General features: G+C 52.5%; 1 protein-coding gene across 1 annotated transcript in view; it reads right to left on the reverse strand.

Moving 5' to 3' along the window:
• The window catches only part of BAHD1 (bromo adjacent homology domain containing 1), a 34,825-nt gene extending 21,959 nt beyond the window's left edge, over positions 1 to 12,866 (reverse strand). The window contains exon 1 of the mRNA XM_035539925.2: positions 12,695 to 12,866. The gene's annotated coding sequence lies outside the window, so the exon portion shown is untranslated. The remainder of the gene's footprint in view (positions 1 to 12,694) is intronic.
• Positions 12,867 to 15,697: the final 2,831 nt, after the last annotated feature.

Consider the following 15,697-nt stretch of genomic DNA (forward strand, 5'->3'; position numbering starts at 1 on the left):
AAAGCAGGGCATTCCTTCAGCATAACGTTTAGTTAGCCATCAGACCCAAAATGCACCTAACAAGTACATTTTTATTTCCCCCTAAATAATTTCACCGTATTTTTGTAACTTCCGAACATCCCTCGAAACGCAGAGCCCCACCTCAGCACCTGAATCCTTGGTGTTGAGGCTCCTGGTACTGACCCTATCAGTTATAATGCCTAATGGGGGTTCAGAAGAGAAACTGGATTTTTAAGTTTACAACATGCATGTTTATAACCTTGACTTAAACTTACAGAAGCCTTAAGGTCAGGCAGGCAAAAAAAGCCGACCTTAAATACCAAGTTCGTGTAAGGTTTTAGAGGATTCCTGTGTTCTGACTCATCCCTAGCTGAAGCACACTGACCATAACTACCTCTTCAGACTAAAACTGCAATCTGAGTGTATTTTCAGTTCTAGGGAAGTCCTTAAGACAGCATTGTCCTTCATTTGGAAGCACCTATTGTTTCTACACAATTTGTTCAGAAGCATTGTACGACTTCAGCCCTGGATCGCTCTGTACGAAGCAAGCTGTCCGTAAAGCTGATGCTTTCCTGCCATTTCAGATGTCGCCACTGTAAATTTTGATCCCTCTTTATACTCAGAGTGCAACAGACAACTCCCACTGGCATCCACATAACCCAACGCTCTCCTCACCGCGTCCTATGCGCCGCAGCGCTGCGCACAACGCTAAGCGGAGCTTACACCTGGAGCTGAACTTTCTGCCTTTGAACTTCCTCCTGGAAAAGTAGGTTGGATGGAGCTGAAATTTAGGCTATTCTCATCACATCGGACAGAACTCGTGTGGATCATGAAACCTGAAGCTACAAGAAAGGAAGAGCAGAATGTTAAGACACCGTTCCTAATCGTTTCCACCCCAGTACCTAAAAATGGTAAGGTGCCTATGCTTCACTGAGAAGCAACCCCAGCTAAAAATATCTCTACAGAAATATTTGTACGCATTTAAAAAGGTACATTGGTTTTTGTTTTTCCATAAAATATTGTCTCAATTAATACACAGAGGTGTATATCCATGCATATTCCAGCTTCGCAGTCCAACCACCAAATGTACCCCAACTTACTGCAATTCCGCCCCCCTCCCCTCTTTGCAATGCAAGCGCACAGCATTTAAGGGTGAATACAAGGCAGGTGAGAAAGTTCCTCTTAAAATTTCACAGCTCATCTGCTTTAATGAGCTAGGTCAGTCAAAAACACTAGCCCAACCAACGGGTGCTGCAACACCTCCTGATTTCTCAACAGAGAACAAGCTTCGTAATTCCTGCGTTGGTGTCAGGATGCCCACCTGTACAGACAAGGGATTTTCTGCCGTCAGGTGTGTGAGGTTTTTTCTTTTTTGTTTTAAAGAGCAAATTGGCTCTCCAGGAAGGTAATTAGACACTGAAATACGCGCTCTGCTAAGGCAGCAGGTAGACAGGTAGGTGATGGTTACGGACTCAAGGGCTCAACCTGCACGTGGAGCACACTGGAAATCTGGATTCGTACAAGAAACAGATTTTAGGTTTGAACCTAATGTTACTGGTGTCTTCATCAGACCAGCCCCAACCTCCACCAGCCGCTAAGCGATTAAAGTTAATTGCTCGGTCATTACACTTTTCATTACTAAACAATTAGCCCTTCAGGGTTTTAAGTGCCCAGCGTTGGCTCTTTGCCGGGTTATTAGGGGGTCTGGGGTAGGCTGGGGAAACTGGAGCACCGCACTCAGACCAAGCGCCACGATGCCACGGCAGCTCCCGGCTGAGGCAGAGGGACCTCCATCCCCTGCACAAACCTAACGGGGATCATCAGAGCCCAGGAAAGCAGGGGGATGTGATGCCACAGGTCCTGAGCAGGGCTGGCGGAGCTTTCCTAACCACCAGCAGCCTGCACTTCCAGGGAAGCCCTTTTAAGTCCCGTTAGGAGCTGGCCCCACTCCTCCATCCTTTACCCACGTCGTTAGAGGTATGTATTTAAGTACGCGCGCATGCTCGCACCCAGGTTTGATCAGTCATGGCAACAAATATCCCCCTTAAATGGACCGGACAGCATTCGCAGACCCGTGCTGGGAGAGATTTGTTTTATATCCCCTCATTAACTTGCATTTATCTACCTACACAGGCGTGACACTATTTGGCCATTTAAAGAGGGAGTGATTAAACGAGCTCGGCTTTCGGTGCAAGAGGTACGAGGAGGCGTTCTCAACACGGCGAGCCATGTAACCACACCGAAGCACTTTTCAGGTTGTGTTGGATCTTGCACAGCTGGAAGGAAAGTCAGACTTTTAAAAAGAACCAGGAAGAATTAAGAACAATGAATAAATTAAACGCTCCGTCCAGAGAGTTCTGGATTGAATTATCTGGAGCTCCGGTCAATGAGGGTGCCCCCTGTCCCACAGGGACTCTGTGAGGTTGTGCTAAGCGACCTGACCCAGAAAGCATGCCCTAAGAGCTACACGTGCACAGGCCCCGCTAACGGCAGTTGTCTGCAAGGAGAAGTATTTGGGAATCATCTGTTTAATCTGTCTGGTTGCTGCCACTTAATCTGGTTAGCGCTCCACGGGAGGAGCAGAGCGCTGGGTTTTGCTCCTCAATTACTCTCCGGCTGCTCCCTGGGATATCCCCAGGAGCCAACAAGGGATACGCGACCTGAAGAAAACTGCTGTCAGGTAGCCTCAAACATGGCTTTTTCCCCCCAAACTTAACAATTCAGTGCCAAAACACAAGACATAGCAGGCTCCCTGAGGGCAGGCCTGAGACCATTCAATATTTTATTAGCAAGTCAGAGGCTCACCTGCAGGCAACGCTTGGAGGGGGAGCAAGCAAGTCTTAGACAAGCAACGGGTCCACAGTATTATCTTGATGGGCCAGAAAAACATTTTAAAATATTTTTTAAATGCCTATCAATAGGGACAAATCCACAATTCACAGCCCAGACAGGCAGGAGCGAAATCATGATGAAAGCGGCCAGCAAGGTGGCACTTAGCAGCTGAAGTTTATTGAGGAGCACAAGCTGAGTGAGTCAACAACATCGTGCTGTTGTGAAAGAAAAGCAAACATCATCCTGGGGTACGTGCCCAGGAATGCGGGATGGGAGCAGGCTCCGGCTCACGGCTCTGCGCCGCATCCAACACAGGATAAGCGAGGCAGCACCAAGGGACGCAAAGCGACTGGCAAGGGGAGGGTGTAAGGGCTGAAGTCATGCAATTAAAAGGGTGGAGGAAAAAAAAAATCTGTAACACAGAACGGCAGCATGGCATTCTCCCGGGGATAAGGAAAGGACTTATACTGTGCCAAGGGAGATTTAAGAAGCTTTTTCCTACATCTTTCCTTCCTGCTGGGCTAGAAAAAGCATCAGACTGTCTGAAGAAGTTCAGGTTAAAGAGAGGGTTAAAAGAATATCCGTCAGCAACCTTTTGGTACAACTCATTCCCTGCCCCACAGCAGGGCTACGACCACCCGAAGGTCCTTTTCTGCACCTGACGCTGCCACGGGTACACAGCAGCAGGGGCCGTGCAGTCAGGACAGGTGCCCAAAAGCTTGACTGTGATTTTCACTGTCTCGTTTTAAGAGCGCACACGGTCGGCAATGCAAACCAACCTCAGATGAGTGGCGAAGGAACGTAACTGAGACGTCCTCTTTGGAAGCACAAAGCTTTTAAGCAGTTCAGCCTAGTCTTATGGAAACATCCCAGGTGCCTCCGACTGGATTTTCAGGAAGGCCCCCTGAAGTCAGGCTCTGGCTTCAAAACATCTAAGTGTGTTAGGTAGGGACAAAAACCCCACACGTGCTACACAAGCTGCTCTTCTCAAATGAGCACCCCGATACTTCAAAGTCACCCTGAATTTTCTCCACTTCTGGTTTCAAGGATGACATGGTGAAGAGAAGAGCAAAACTTCTGAGGAACTCTGAGCAAGGGGAGAAGCTAAAATAACGAGTATTACCCCTGGCTCATCAGCTGTGGGATTTGAGAATATCGACTGAGCTACGAGAATGAACGCACACCGAGATGCTCAGCACATGGGGCAGAGGGATGGGGAAAAGCCAAATGCCCTTCTACACCCAAGCCACCCACACAAGAGGGTGGAAGAGACGAGCAGCTCGGAGCTACAGGCTCCACTACTGGCAGACAAAATCCTACGCTGGACCATCGCAGACCTGACCCGCGAGGGATGCCTGCAGCTGCAGGAGCTGCCAGCTGACGCCGAGCCAAAGCGGGAGACGCTCGCCGCTGCCGGTCAACCGGCAGAAAGTTTCCAGGAGCTGCTGGAAGAGGGCAGGGAGCTGCAGCGAACGTTGCTTACCCCAGCTGCATGCAGACGTGGACAGGAAAACAGCTGATAAGGGGGAAAAAAAAAAAAAGAAAAAAAGCACGTGCTGCAAAGCCCCCCCCCCGTGCACCACCGCATCGTCCTAGCACCCGAGCTGACCGCCCCGGAGCCACTTTTGCTGCTGGCAGCCCAAATATCCAGAGATTTGATCCAAAGAGGATCTGATGCTGGACGACAGCTGCAAAGAGCTTTGAGCTGAGGAGTTTCAGCCCCCGACTACAGTTGCGATACACAAGGATCCAATATACCCACGCAGGATATCCCCAGATACCAGGATTTCAGCTATTTGTCACAGTAAAATATTTTAAACCTGAGCAAGCCAGCAGCATTCTTTAAAGCAAAATGACAGATAATATCCCATTTTAGAGCTCCGAAGTGAGAACCTTGCTCCTCATTTCAATAACCAAGATAAACATTTTATTTAATGGCTGTATTAGCAGGCAGAAATACACCTCGCTTTGGAAAGCAAGGCAGGCTCACAATTCTGCCTGCTACAGAATTCAAGCTCTCAATTAAAGGAAAATTCCTCCTAATGGGGAAGAAAAAAAAACCCCACGCTCGTTTCTTCTGAGCTGAAACCAAGTGTAAATCCTGTCTTTGAATCTCCAGACCACTCCGGTGCTTCCTACCCTGGGGGAGTGCTAGCAAGGCACGGAGATGCTTTTTAGAGCCCCATGGATGTAAAAGATGCCCAAGGAACCCACACAGCTCTCTGCTCAGGCTAACCTTACAGGTTTCCTTTCGCCTCGGGTAAAAGATGAGCCCCGAGGCCACCGCAGCACCTTCAGCCCGCTGGAGCGATCAGAAGCCAATAGCCAAATATTCGCCCTTTTTTTCCTCGCTCCTCGGGCAAGGAATATCCAAACCAGCCCAAAAATGCTCCTTGTGTAGCACTGAGATGCCTCGATGCTCTTTGAGCATGCTCGGGACACTGAGCTTTGATTTGCCTCAACACTTTCAACTTTTTTTTTTTTAATTTTTTTTCATAGAGACTCCTTTGGGCAGGAGGGAGAGGAAGCATTTACAGCTCGCTCTGTTCAAGCGAGGGGATGGACAGGGTTTTATACAGCTGCATGAGTTTTCCAGCCAGCTAGAGGGGAAGGAAAATGGGACTGCACTCTGTAAAGCCATAATCTACACAGGAAAGACCTCGGGGGCAGCACCTTAAGCCACTTTCCTTTTTATTTTAGTAGTCCAACCACCGCTCTATACAGGGTTATTACAGCTAACTAGGTTTTAATCGTGTTTGAGTACTGGAAAGTGGAAATGCTGCTGGTGCGCTCGCTTTCCTGCCCCTCCGTGGTCCATTTCTCACCGTCGCCTCCAATGGTTTCCTTGGAAACATATGCAAGCCTAAATTGGATTGACATTCACTTAGCGGGCAGATGGAGTTTCGAACAGCCCAGTGCCTGAAATTCAAGGCCGGGTCTCGGGGTAAGTCGTGTCATTGGTGCAGGAAACACCTTCCCCAAGTCCCCCAAACCCCAAAACTCGGTGGCAAAGTCAAGAACCAGCTAATTATTCCGTAATGAGCTTCGAGGTGGAATCTCGGGCAAAGCCAGCGAGATTCCCCATTGTCCTTGCATGAAAGCACCGGGCTGAGCACTCTGCAACATTTTTGTTTGTAGGGAAGGATTTAATTTTTGTTAAGCACCGAGAAAACAGAAGAGTTGTTAAGCTCATTAGCGGTTTCAGGCAGGACAAGCGATGCGAATCACACATAGGCTGAGCACAGACAAGAGCCCTTCGCAGGTAGCAAGGCACTCTGCACTGTATTTACGCTGCTCGCACCAAAAACTCCGGCGCCAGGCTGAAATTATCCCTAATGACTGCCAGGGAGCATATCTAATACGCAGATGCTGACCCACAGTTCCTTAGCGAAGCTGCATCCTCCTTATTCCCCAGCATCAAGAGGAGCAGGGCGTTTTAAATCACACCTTGATAGCCCTGGGGGCCTCAGAACAGCGATTTCAGAGAAACTGGTAATGTATTCTGAAGAGGAAATCAGCCTCTGGCTCTTCTTCCACTATATGAAAAGAATGGATATTGGAACAAATGGAAGTGATTTGTATTATTGTTATTATTTTTAGGCTGGCTAAACAGTGCTTTCCCAGTCGTGCTGGCTGTCCTCTCCAGAGCCCAAAAGGGTTCACCTCTTTGCAACCAGAAAGCAAGAAAGATGGTAGAAATCCCAAATAATTACATTCCTAGATATCTTTCATTAATTCTCGCATCTAAGAATGGGAGAGATGACGATAGGGCTCTCGGGAGGGAGAAGGGGGGCAGATATCATCGTTGCATATTCTGCCTCCACCAGTACGTGCTGGGATAACAAATGTACCATCGTTAAATAATTAAGGATGCGTGGGAGAATGGGGGTTACTAAGTGAGGGTTTAGGGCACAAATCCCCCCAAAAGCCAGGTTCGCTTCCACTGCTCCAGCAATTTGCTCAAGTCTAAAGAAATCCCAGTTCGGGATTTGCCTGTCCAAGACGTCAGGATTCTTGTACCTGTCCTGCCACCTGGCGTTTAGCCAGTTATTTTAAGAAAAAGAAACCTTTTCTTCTCGGTCTGCACATGATAGCAGAGGAAAAGGATTTGGCAGCTGCAATCTTCCTCGCTCTGGAGAGATCTGCTCCGTCTCCTTACTCCGAGCCACCTCCAGCCCTGTTTTCCTGCACTGCCCCTGAGCTAGACAAACAAAGAAACAAAACCAAACGTGCTTCTCGTGCGTTTCTTTTTAAATAAACAACAACAACAACAACAAAACTTGCGCTGCCCGCTAGTTTCCTTCACAAGCCTGCGCTTCCAAACCTCCCCTGCTTATCGATGCGATCCTCGCTGGTTACTTCCCCCTGCCCGAACCCCCCCGGTGCCTCTCCAGCCTCCCTCCGCAGAGGCAGATGTCAGTGCCCCCCTCCTCTCCGCCCCCCGCGGACCCTTCTCCTTTTCACGCTCTTCCCAAGAACGCGCTCCATCCGCCCGTGCCTCCGGCGTGCTCACATTAACGCCGTGTCTCCCGCGAGGCGCCGAGCCCCCCTCCATTTTAGGGTCCGCTCCCAACGCTCCTTTACTTGGCACAACTTCCCCGGCGGAGGGCTCGGTGCGAGCGGGCGCTCGCCGGCTCGGGCGGCATCGGCGATGCTGCGGCTGCTCGGCCACGCTCCCCGCCGCGGTGCTGCCCTGCAAAAAAAAGTCAGCTCCGGCCTCGCCTCCCGCCGCCGCTTTCGGCCCCTTCCAGGTACCCGGCGGGCGCCGGGAGACACAAAGACGGCACGGCACGACGGCGGGCGAGAGCGTGCTATTTTCAGCGCTCTGCGCAGGCCACAGCCGGGAACAATAGAAGGCCGTGCGCGGTGCGCGGCTCCAGCGCTGCCCCTGGCTCTCGGGGCTGCTCCGGCGCTGCGCTTTTATTTCCAGGACGAGAATTCGGGCGCCGAAAAGCAGCCGCCGGCCAAGCGGTTTGGGTCGAGGCAACCGAAGGGAAGGACCTCGTTTTCGGTTCTGAGAGCATCGTAAATAATTTGAGGCGTCGATACGCAGGCAGACGCTCAAAGCCGAGATCTTTTATACGAATCAAGCCTGCCGAGCCAGGCAGGCTGCACACTTTCAAAGCCGAGCGTAAGAAAGCCCTTCAAAAAAAAAAAAAAAAAAACCGCTCGAAGAACAATGGGTGCCAGAAAGCATTCCCGCGATGCGGCTTACAAAGCCGGGGAGAAAATCATAATTTCCTTGTTCAGTCACACCTTTGTTCCAGAAAATTGGGACACGAGAAACACGGCAACCTGCAGCTCTGAACCGAAACATCTCACCGCCGAACGCGAGGCGCTTGGCATCAATCCCACGCTCTTCCATGCCGAAAGCAGCCCGGCGCCGCTGCACCGCGGCCCACCTGCTCGCGGCGTGCATCCGTCCGCCGCACGCGGGACGGCGTCAGCTGCACGACGGAGCTTTGGTACGGGACGGAGGGGGACCCGCGGTGTCTTTTGTAGGGGACGGAGGGGGATCCAACGCCTGCGCATCCCAAACACCCCCGCAGTGCCCCACCGAGGAGCTCGGTCACGGTGCTGTGCAGAGAACGAAGGGATGAGCGGCCGGACGTGGCCCTCAGCAATAATTAAAGCAACCGTCTTTGACGAAGATGACGCTAGAAGTCAGAACGTTTAAAAGGTGATAAACGCACTCCCCGCGTGAAAAGCTTTTAAAAGCAAAACCACGAACGCGCTGCGCCCTCGGTGAGCTCGCGCGAGCCAATGCACATCCCTTTCCCGTCCCAATAGGTGTTTATTTGCTATACTCCACGGCTCACGGCGCACTTAGAGGCGGCCAGAAGGCTTGCCCGGTGCCACCAGCCTCGCAGCGCCTGGCACGAGGCATTTTCCCTCGTTTTTAACCAGCCGAGGAAGGGCACCGCAGTCCCCACCGCCGCCTAACGCTTGCCTCATGGCGAGCCTGCTCATCGCTCGAGCGCGCCCAGGCAAAACTCAGAAGCATCCCACCTCTTAGTTTTAATTTGTAATAAACCACACACCCCCTGCAGAAATACTCGTGAAATTCCGTGTCTATCGATGATTAGATGAACGTGGGAAAGGGAACTGCTTTGCCAGACAAGGTATCCTCATTTCAGCTACTCCCACTTGGCCAGAGCCTGGCCGTGGATGCCCTCAGCCGAGCGACCCCTACCACGAATTAACCTGAAATGTTCTCTAGGACTTGTATTAACGCAACATCGATAGCTCAGAGATTTCAAAATAAATACATTAAAAAAAAAAGAGGTTCAGGCTGCTTGCTTCTCTCAGCTGAGCACACCTTGCACGTCCTGCCAGCTTCTCCGTGCTCTCATATTCTCCTGTTTTGTACAGGGTTTTGCCTCCATTGCAAGAGAAGAAATACCATTTAACAGATTCATCAGATTCCAATTCCACAAATATCGACAGGGTGAGAGAACAGGTGCAATGGGGTTTGTCTTAAGCCAGATTTACATCTATTCTTCTTAATGATACCCTACAGTTTAACTTTAATGATAACATCGCTCCCTTGCTTCATTTTGCATCAAGGCAAGATTTCCTTCCACCCATTCTTCCAACGGAAGAATTTTTATTTTTTACCGTCATGTGAAATATTGCTGAGTTCTTACTTTACTTTTAATAATAAAGCTGCATGCCAGGACATCAGGTTTGGACAGTAAGTGGGTAAAGGCCTGTTGCACTGTACCAAACAATCACGTTTCTTTTTGTCTTCAGAAAGAAGCCCCATACTAGATTTAAGTGTGTTTTCCCTATTTCAAGAACATCAGTTGCTGATATAGGGGTTGCAAGTGCAAAAACTTGAGAGGGTTAAATCAGAATGGTCTGGTTACAGATAATTCCTTCACTTAAGACAGCACCTGGCCACGAAGGTTATTTATTTATTATATTTTTGTCCTTAAAGGCATGCCCTTGGTGCAAATGAGAACGGAGACTGCTGCGCAGGATGGCTACGAACGTTTCCAAAGAAATGCCCTCTGCCCCGAAGGCTCCCAGGATTAATCAGAAAGCGAGGGGCACAGCTCCTTGTGAGCACCACCTAGAGCTTCTCCCTTTTTATCTTCTCTCCCTTTAAAAGCGCTTTGCATCCAGAAGTTACCAACGGTCCGTAGCTGTCACACTTAGAGGAAATACACCGAAGACTGACACAAATCTGCAGTGGCAAAACCAACCGGTTTTCTCGCAGCTCGCCAATAACCTGCCTTCAGACGGACGCAAATACATTGGGAAGCAAAACAAAACAAAAAAGAAAACACAAACCAACAAGCCAGACCATCAGAAAAGCCTCTGGATGGGGAGGAAAGCCCCTGGAAAGCATCACCCATCTCTTCCCATCGCACACACAGCCATCCTGGCCGGTGCCAGCCCGTGGCACAAACCGCACAGCTTGTGCTTGAAGCTCTTTTTAATTTTACGGCTTCTTTGGGGTGTTTATTTTCCAGTTTTTGTCTTTCCCAGTTATCCAAACTGCTGTTTCATATATTATTAACGATATGATGGTTGTAACTTAATTAGCTCGGCTGCTCGGGCAGAAAGCAGGGGTTTTGTTGCTTCCGCGGGGTGCGATGCCACGGTTAACCCAGTGTGAGGTGGGGCACAAAAATCCACCCACCGCTGCTGCTGGGACCCAAAATTTGGGCATACCTTCGTGTTTTTGCGGCACCAGATACAACCCTTCATTTCCCAGGGGTCTGAGCTTAATGCCAAACTGTGAGCAGGCATTTACCTACCATTCCTAATTATTTTTCAGCCGTTTGCTTTGGATGGCCAGATTTACTTTTCAAGGCTTAGTTATGGTGCTGTGACAGTATGAGATCTGCGTTTGCTGAAGGGTTTATTTCCCCAAAATAATGGCCAAGCACTAGCTCAACAGGATATCCACAGGCTGTTCCAGCATGTGTCCCCCAGTCCATAGAGTGCCTCGATCACACAATACCAATTAACATCACCAAAGCAAACAATATTCATTTAAATCTTCTGCCCAGAGAGGGGAAAAAAAAAACAACAACAAAAAAAAAACAACACAAAGAAATAATAAGGCTGTCAGACTGGAGACAGACAAAAAGGTGATGCAGATGACGGTAAGAAAGACAGTGCGCCAGCCCCGAACTAACTGATCTGGTTAAAAAGAACTCAGCAGCTCCCAAAACAACAACATTTCGGCTACAGAAGTGAGGTTGCGACTGGTTTTGCCCCCCAAGTGCCACGCTTCTCAGCAGCATTACATCGCTCTGTGCAACTGTCACCATCAGCCCGCACCAAACAGAACATCCAGGAAGGATTTTCCCCTCCCACAAAGTTGTTTTCATCCGCAGGTTTGGGGTTTTCCAACTGATTTTACACCTCTAAGCAAAGCTACGTCTCACTGCGGTAGCATTTCTGCTCAAGAGGAGCAGATAGAAACCTACGCTGCTGCCACGTTGAGAAAGCTACGCTGAATTCATTAGGCAAACAAATAGAAATCAGTGCTTAAATCATAAAAAACTCCAGTTAAATCAGAGCAGCGCACGCGGTTTGACCACAAGGAAATATTTAAGACAGTCGCAGCTGAAGCTGGGGAACGACTCAGGTAGCCAGGACATGACAAACGTGAAGGATGGCTCGGGATGAATATGTTAGCAGGATGTTCCTGTTAAAGCGCTCGGCGGCGTGCTGATATTTAAATCCCATTAAGATTTCAGGAGCACCGGTCCATCATGCGGCCGGCGTCGCCGCCATACGGGTGGGGAACCTTTGCCTGAAAAACCGAGACCCCAGAAGCGGGACCTGCGAGCCCAGCACCCGCGATCGCACCGAGCGCTTCCTAATTGCGGCCAGCGGATCAATTAAGCAAGGGCCTGGCCTCTCGCTCCCGACAATTAGGGCTTGAGCCGAGGGGCGGCCGCGTCCCTTGGAACACCACCGAACCAGAACCTCCTTCAGCCAAGCACTGGGGGGAAGAGAAGGAGAACGGGAGGGAAGGAAGGGAAGGGAAGGCAATGAGCGCAGACCCCGAAGGTCTGGTTTTGACGGGTTTTTCCCCCACCCCTTTGAGTTCTCGAGGATGCTCTGGTGGAAGACACGGGGTCCCCGTGCCTTCCCGGCATCCCCGTGTCGAGCTGTCGCCGCCGGCCTGCCGCGGTCCTGCCGGTCACATGCGCTGGCTCCTGCGTCTCGTGGAAGCAGCTGGAAAAGAGGGAGCCAGCGAAGAAGCCGCCTCCATTAGGAGCCACCGCTACACAAAAGGAGAAGAGGAAACCGACCCGCGGCCACCGGGGCCACTGTGGGGAGAGGAGGGCCGGGAGGGGAAAGGATAAAAAAAAAAAAAAAAGAAAAAAAGAAAAAAAGAAAAAAAAAGGTGGGGGGAGATGGGAGCCCAGAAGTCCTGCACCGTGCCCCGGGCGGGCTCGGAGCCACCTGCGCCCCACGCGTGGGGCCAGCGGGGAGAAAGTGCCCCGAGTGGGCGGGTTTGGGGGCACCGGGAGCAGGACCGGGGCCAAGCACCATCACCCGGGGCCAACTCGTGTGCCCGGGCTGCTGCCCCGAATGGGGCCGGAGCAGCCCCACGGGGGCCGGTTTTCCTGGGGGGTTGCCCCCCGGCTTTGTGCAGACCGGGACCGGGAACCGGGACCGGGACCGGGACCCGGGGGGGAGGTAACCGGGACTGGGGGGGGGGGGGGGGGGGTGTTTAGGGCCCGGCCCCTCTCCCCCCACACCCCGGCCCCCCGCCGGTGAAGGAAAGTTCCCGGTATCCCCGGGCGGCCTCGGCACCTGCTACCGGGAGGGGACACGAAGGCGGGGGGGGGGGGGGGCGGGGGGGGGTGTGCGCGTTCCCGCGGGGACTCACCGGGGCGCGCTCCCGCGGGGCTGGATCCGGCGGCGGCGGGAGCCCGAGGCCGGGGCTCGGCGGTGCTGCGTCAGCGGCGGGACCGGCACCGGGATGGGGACGGGCACGGGGATGAGGCTTCCCCCGCCGCCGCCGCCCGCCCGCCCTCGCCGCAGGGCGTCGCGATCCGGCGCGGCCCGGGCGGGCGGCGCGCAGAGGCCGGGAGCGGGGCGGGGGGGGGCGGGGGGAGGAGGAGGAGGAGGAGGAGGAGGAAGGGCGGGGAGGGGGGGTGGGGGGGGGGGGGGGGGAGGCGCCGCCGCCGCCGCCGCTGGCTCCCCGCAAGCCGCTCGCCCCTCCGGCCTCCTTCCTGCTTCCTCGTCCGCCGCCAATCGCCGCCCGCTCGCTCCGCCGCGCCGCCCAATGGCGGCCGCCCCTGACCGCCGGAGGTGGCCAATGGGAGCGCTTGGACCCGCCCCCCTCAGCCCCCCCCCGCTCCCCCCCTCCCAACACCCGCCCCCCCCTCACGCCCCCCCCTTTTCCCCCCCCTTCTCCCCCCCCCCCCCAATTCCCCTCAGGCTCCCGAGGCAAATCCCGCTCCCCCCCAGCCGCCCTCAACCCCCCAAACCAGTGCCGACCCCTCCCCGCCGGCTGTCAGCCCCCCCCCGCGCCTTTATTTTCCGTTCCCCCCCCCCAAATAAAACAGCGAAACTGTGGAAAAGTTTCACGTCGGGGGTGGGGGGTGGGGTGGGGGGGGAGGAAAGCTACCCCGAGGGGGTGCGCGGCGCTGAGGAGAGTGATGCCGGGGGGTGGCGGGGAGGTGTTGGCGATTTTGGGGCGTTTTGGGGTGGTTTGGGGCGTTTCCACGCGCCTTAGCCTGGGAGACCCAAGCGTGGGCATCAGCGGGGGGGGGGGGGGGGGGGAAGCGCAAGGAGCTCTCCTCCATCGGTCGGCAGCCCCCTAACCCGGCATCAGGGAAACCACCGAGTGCTTCGAGACAGGAAAAAGCCAGCGGGGAAATATCGGGCGCCCCAAAGCCCCTCCACAAGTATCGGGCACCCCAAAGCTCCTCCACAAGTATCCAGTTCCCCAAAGCCCCTCCACAGCCATCAGGTGCCCCAAAACTCCTCCACAAGTATCCAGTGCCCCAAAGCCCCTCCACAAGTATCAGGTGCCCCAAAACCTCTCCACAGCCATTGGGTGTCCCAAAACCTCTCCACAGCCATCGGGTGTCCCAAAACCTCTCCACAGCCATCGGGTGCCCTAAAGCCCCTCCACAAGTATCAGGCACCCCAAAGCCCCTCCACAGCCATTGGGTGCCCCAAAACCCCTCCACAGCCCTCACAGGATTGCGTGTCCAGCCCAGAGCAGGACACACTCGGGTCTACACGGCCCCCACCACAGGCCTGGCACACGGCGGCAATTTCTTCTTCTTAGCGACCAGGAGGGTGGCCATCAGCCTCAGTATTTCTCAAAAAAAAAAAAAAAAAAAAAAGTATTTAAAGACAAAAGAGATGCAGCAAGTCTTGGCAGCTCAGTGATGAGGTGTCTTCAGCTGAGCTTAAGGCACAGCCACAGTTTCCCTAACACTGAAGTCTCCTTTATCAGTTTCACGTTTTTTTGTTTGTTTGTTTGTTCTCAGTGTTTCTTTTAAACCTAGGAAACTCCTGAGAAGCAAGCAACTAGCACATGGGACAAGCAACCCAAAGCGTACCGGGAAGGCAAAACGCATACAAAAAATTAAACCCCTCAAGCCCTGAGGGTCTGCTTGACAGGCAGCAAAGCTGAAGGAGACCCAGGAGGCTACGGTGCTTTCTCTGCCTTGTTTCTGGAGATGGACCTCACAAGCAAGAGCAAGATAATAGAATCTTCACGGGACCCAAGGGCTATGCAAACAAAAAAAAAAAAAATTGAGGGAGAATTCAGCTATTTGGAGACACTGACTCTAAAAACGCGTGGTTTCCTTTTTACCTGAAGTTTCAAGCTGAAGTTTGATGAAGCTGGATAAACCCAGCCTTTTCCTCCTGGTGGAATTTGAGGACCCCGTGGACAACATCGGGTCGGCAGCCCTGATTTCACGCGTAGGAAGAAGGACCACCCTTCCCCCCACACCCACCTCCCAGTCAGAACGTACCTGACAATGTATCAGCAAATACAACCAGGGCAGATAAATCTTGTTGACCGCCGTGTTTCTGGAGCGCCCCATGAGAGGAGGAAACCCATCCAGAGGGTTGGAGCTCTGTCTGGGAGCAAGCGCTCCATCTGAGTGCCATGTCCAAATAAACCAGAAGCCTGCCTGAAACAAATACCAAATGTTTGTGATGCAGCAGAAGAAAACCAAGCTAAAATAACCCTAACAGCTACAGACAGCCCTGGAAGCCAGCAAGGGGCGGGTGTGCATACCTTTAAGTGCATCTGCAGCTTCCCATGTCTGCAGATCCCTGTCGGAAGGTACTGCACGCTTGTATAGGACTGAACAATAAGCTTTCCTGGCTGTTTAGGCAGCATTCAAATGGGAAACCACTCATGCAAGGAAATGTTTATGAGACCACCGTCACATCAGTATCTAACGAGAAGTAAGCAGAAATATTACGTAGCAAACAGAATATAATAGGTGGAAAGACAGGTATGTGTCAGGAGACCATCCCAGGGGATACAAGTGTGTTTTACAATGCAGGCACAGCCACCATTTAGTCACTCACTAAAACCTGCAGTTAAGGATGCAGCCCCATGCAGGACTGTACTCTTTGCTGATTATTAAATAAATGGGTTTCTGGCAAAAAGCACGTAACAGCCTGCTCCATCAGTGCAGCATTGCAGAGTCATTCCTGATCTCCACCAACTGCCTTAGAGGTTAGAAACTGTCCTTAAATGTAGGAACCACCAAGACAATCGTATTTAACCCGTTTTTGCTGTAGACATATCTGTTTTGGTTGGGATCTCCCCAGACTCCATTTAACGCAGCTGAGCATCATCCAGAGCAAAGGACTGCCTCTCTCCTCAGAGCAGATAGTTGCACTGCACTGC

This window comes from Cygnus atratus, chromosome 5 (genome assembly GCF_013377495.2).
Source record: "Cygnus atratus isolate AKBS03 ecotype Queensland, Australia chromosome 5, CAtr_DNAZoo_HiC_assembly, whole genome shotgun sequence".
NCBI classification, from domain to species: Eukaryota; Metazoa; Chordata; class Aves; order Anseriformes; family Anatidae; genus Cygnus; species Cygnus atratus.